The sequence below is a fragment of the Frankliniella occidentalis genome, unplaced genomic scaffold (assembly GCF_000697945.3).
Source record: "Frankliniella occidentalis isolate FOCC.00 unplaced genomic scaffold, Focc_3.1 Scaffold171, whole genome shotgun sequence".
Taxonomy (NCBI): domain Eukaryota; kingdom Metazoa; phylum Arthropoda; class Insecta; order Thysanoptera; family Thripidae; genus Frankliniella; species Frankliniella occidentalis.
This window is the reverse complement of record NW_026267297.1, coordinates 53,164-57,703: the sequence shown is the minus strand read 5'-3', so window position 1 is coordinate 57,703 and position 4,540 is coordinate 53,164. Positions and strand designations below refer to the sequence as shown.

Below are 4,540 nucleotides of genomic sequence, written 5' to 3'. Positions count from 1 at the left end.
CGAAGTGAACTCCTTGCTTTTGGTGCAACGCTCCCATGAATGTTGAGCTCGGCTCTCGGGCCGGCGTGGCGGCCTGCCATTCATTCCTATTTCGTTGTATGCGACGTTGAGCACGTCTGAGCGGAGGAGGAGGCAAACGCCCTGCCACCCGGTCCGCTGCAGCCGAGCCCTGTCGCAGCAGTAGCACGATCAAAGATTCTGGTCAGCTCCCCGGGGTGGAGGGTGGGGGGTGTCCCCCACCCCCCGCACCCCCAACACAGCCTGCAAGGTGCAGTGCTCTGCTTCCGCTGCTGTGGTGCTGGACTGCTGCAGGGATGTTGTCTGATGCGCCACAAAGGGGTCATGAGCTGAAGCGCCGCCCAACCACCATGAAGAGCCGGGCGAGCGCCTGTGAGGTAGGCAAACTGGCCGGGGTGATTGCACGCGAGCGTAGCGGGCCCGCCTATCCACCAGGCGCCTTTCTTCCGCGAAGCCCCCTCCTCGCTCGACCAAGCTGACCGGGCGGTCTCAACAGCGCACCGCTCGCCAGCCTCCACGCCCGCAGATGTGCGCCGCGCTGACAGGGGACTGCAGCCCTGCCTATGACGCCGTGGTGCAAGATAGTGCTGAGCTGGCCGGCCGGCGGGGACTGACAGATGAACATACCGACAGCTGTCGGTGCGGAGGCTGCAGAGCGCAGCTGCTGCAGGCCCTCTCGAAAATCCAGCAATGGTCTTTTTCTACTGGCCTTGCTGCGGAGTCAACCCTTTAAATGTTACATTCCTGTTTGTAGTTTTGGAAGCAGAAAACATTCCCTTTCTATGGCAATAATAGTTTTCGGAATGGTGTTGGGCGGTGGGATCGGGCGCTGCGTCCCCAGGATCCGCGTTGCGCGCGCCGTAGGCCTGCACGGCGGAGGCGTGGCGGCGCGGGCAGCGGCAACGGCGGCAGGAGGGTGAAAAACGTGGAAAAGCAGGGGAGAGGGCGAACGTTTCGTTTTTGTTGTGTGGACGAGATCAGGGCGGCGAAGCCACCATGATTTATGTCCGCCGTAGACTGAGCCTCCCCCCTCTCCCACTGCTCCGCCACGCACCGCCCCGCCGCAAGGCCACGCCCCGCGCCTCTGACTGCTCTACGTGACTTAATTAAGGGAGTTTTAAGGGCGTTTTCCCAGGCTTATATTGAGTAGAAAAATGCTGCAGCAGCAAAAGGCAGGCGTTGGCGGGGCGGTCGAGCGGACGGGGGGGCACCGCCGCCGACGCCGCCAGGCGGACGAGGCTGGCAGGCAGGCAGGCCTCGGGAGCGCTGGGCTGGCGGTTACGGGCCCCCGGCCCCGCTCAGCCCTTTTTGCGCTCGGGCGACTCTCCGCCTCGAGCTCCCCGCCGTCCCCGCCACCCCTGCCGCCTCCGCCACCCCCGCGCGGAAGGAGAAACCAGATTCGTATTCGTATTCCTTTGCGCGGCCGCGCCACCGCGGCTTGGGCTGAATAGAGAATGGTTGCCGCCGAGTGTCATACAGAGAGACTACCCCCCCCCCCTCTCTCTCTCGCCCTCTATGACCGTTTCCCGTGCGAACTAACCGCGAAAGTGAGAAATTGCGCTGATTACCGAGGAGACATATTATCCGTTTGCGGCGTTGCGCACGTACTTACAGCTCAGGAGGAGCACAGATTTGCAGTGCGCTTATGGCTGCGCTATGTGTCTTGTGCGTGTGCAAGTTTGTGTAGGTGTGTGTGTGTGTGTGTGTGTGTGTGTGTATGTGTGTGTACGGGTCGGGAGTGACTGGGAGTCGGCTCAGTGCATACAGAATGGGTACGCGCCGCATGACAAGGCAAGCGGCTGGAAGAAGGGAGGGGGGGGGGAGGTGGTCTTACTACAGCGCGGGTAACACAGAGAAATTCGGAGACGCGCGCATATTGGAGTGAATGAGAGTAAGATAGGGACAGACAGAAGGGGGCAGAGGTGACAGACAGGCAGGCGTGCCAGCCGCGTGCTGCCTCGGTCCCCGTGCACCCCCCCCCCCTTCCCTTTTCCCTGGGCCCAAGCAGACATGCCGTGGACAAACTGATTGCTGATGGTTCTCCCTTCCCTCTCCCCCTTTCGTGTTCTCCCCCCCCCCCCTCCACGACGCTGCTGCTGCTGCTGCTGCTCCTGCTGCTGTTCCTTGCCTGCAATTCGCTTTGCCGCTATACGCTTTGCGAATGCACCGCCGTATGAAATGTGTCGCGCCGAGTCGGCGGCGTCGGTGGGGTAGGGAAAGGAAGGAGGCGAGGGGCGAGGCGTTCGGCGGTGCGCTGCATCGCGCATCGCGGTCGGGTATGGCTGGTCGCGCAGCTCGCGGTGAAACACTCGGGCCAGAAAACTGGGCGCGCACTTTATTTGTCTAATCCCACAAACAACGTCAAAACTGTTGCGGTTCGCCGCACCGCACGACAGAGTACCGCGGTTATCGTTGGTGGTCGGTCATTGCTTTCGGGGTTGGCAGCTCAGCCGGGACGACGGGGATCCCCCTTCGGGTTGCCGTGGGGTGTTCTCTTGGGGGCGGCGGGGGGGGGCGAGCTGGGGGCGCGCCGGGGGCGGGCCGCCCCGATATTATGTCTCAGACTTGATGACGGCCCCACCCCGCCGGGCCGCGCGCCGCCCCGCCCGCCCCGTCACGCCCACAGACGGAGGGAGGACAGATACAAATTTGTATTTCCGTGTACACTACAACACAGCGGGGCCCCCACCGGCCCCCACCCCTCTCTCCCGCGCGGGTCGTCCCCTCTCTAATCAGGCCGGAACTCCTCCCGGCCCATAACTCACCTGCTGATGCTCTCCCGCGGGCGCGCGCGCGCGCGTCTCTCTCTCCCCGCCGCCGCTGCTCTTCTTTTGCGTTCAGCGAGTGCGTCGCCGTGCGCGACGTTGACGCGTCGCGTTGACAAGAAGCAGGCGGTATGCGACCTTGAGGGGGCGCGGCGCGCAACCCCGTGGGGCTGTAGGACAACGCCCTCCACGCACGCACTCGACCGCGACAACGTCAGTCAACCCCGCGCAGCAGCAGTAGCAGCAGCAACAACAGCAACTTGCAAACACAAAACGAGGAGGAATGTTCGTCTCGGCGGAGTCGCCCGAGCAGCGCGTTCTCTTCAAAACGACGAGCACTAAACACACAATTCGCAAGACTCGCGAGCGAAATGACAAACTGCCGCGCTGAACGCTCGCGTGCGGCCGCGGGTCTGATCTGGGCGGGACTGACGGACGGACTGCTCGGAACCGATAAACACGAACACGCGCGCGCCTGCCCGCTGCCGCCGGTGAGTTTGAACAACAATAAGGAGACGGGAGGCCGACGGAGTCAGGGAGTGCGACAGAGACCGCCGCGGCGGCGTCGCGCTGCTCACTCTCCAGCCGCCGCGGCCCCCACCACCACGCGCTCCCACTACTCTGCCGCTGCTGCTTCTCGGTGTTCTTTCTTGTTTGTCCGCGACGCCCCGGTCTCGTTAGTCACCCGCGCGGTGTACACGACAGGGCCGTGCCTGCAATGCCACACTACAGGCAGGCGCGATGCTGCATATCGGCGTGGCGGAGCGTGGCGGGCGTGACTGACAAGCAGCCAAGCTCTCCGCGACCACTCAGCATGACCATACCGCCATAGCCACTTCACTTACTCTCGTGCCTCCTGCTGGTTGTCTTCGACTTCCATGACAAGGGTTATGTAGGTTTTTCACCTTGTTACCTCGCAGAGGTCGCAGTCAGTTCCATAGATGCAAAAATCGTTCAAGAAAAAAATACCAATAAATTTGTTGAAGTGTTATTTCCATCGTTCTGCCCTGTAACATTTTTATAAAACAAAACATCATTTCCATAATCAGTGACAGTATTCATATGTTTACAAAATATTGTAAAGTTAAAATTGAACTAACCACATCCATTCACGCGAGTGAAATGTGAGTGCGTTTTGAGGTTGTTCACCGCGCGTCGTTCCGTTTCGCGGCGCAATCACGATTACGGTCGGCGCGGCCCACGATGGCAGAGGATGAGCCGTTTTCCTCGTTACTACCGGAGCGTCGCGTACAGACCGTCAGCCGACGTCACCGCGGCGTCACCGCGACGTCACCGCCGCCACCTCACCAGAGCGCGCGCAGTCAATGGGTTTCTTCAACCTCATCGCCGGTCTACGACTCTGACTCACTACTTTACACACTGCCGCCGCCTGCGGAGGGGGAGTGCGCGGGTCGACTATATTCGCAGAAGACACAAACGGTCGTCACTGACAAAAGGGAGAAGTCATATATGCGGAGAAGAAAAATAAGACAGTCGGAAACAGAGAGAGGGAGGGAGAATCGCTTGTTGAAATTGCGCGAAAAATTCCGTAAATGTAACGCACACTTTCAGATGGTGTTGCGTATAAAGTGTTGGCGGGGCGTCCGTAGCGCCGCCGAGCGAACGCGCGAGCGCCAGGAAAATCCCCCGTAATATTAATAATGATGGATGCTCTCCGGTGCGGCGGGCCCCGCGGGCCGGGAGGGTCAGGATCAAGGACGCAACTCACTCGGTGAAAGGCTGCTGCGTTGGTTTGG

The 4,540-nt window shown here is 61.1% G+C and overlaps 1 protein-coding gene across 1 annotated transcript in view; it reads right to left on the bottom strand.

Annotated features, from left to right (window-relative positions):
* Positions 1–3,268, bottom strand: part of LOC113210168 (hemocyte protein-glutamine gamma-glutamyltransferase-like) — a 37,788-nt gene extending 34,520 nt beyond the window's left edge. The window contains exon 1 of the mRNA XM_026428028.2: positions 2,784–3,268. The gene's annotated coding sequence lies outside the window, so the exon portion shown is untranslated. The remainder of the gene's footprint in view (positions 1–2,783) is intronic.
* Between the last annotated feature and the right edge of the window lie 1,272 nt (positions 3,269–4,540).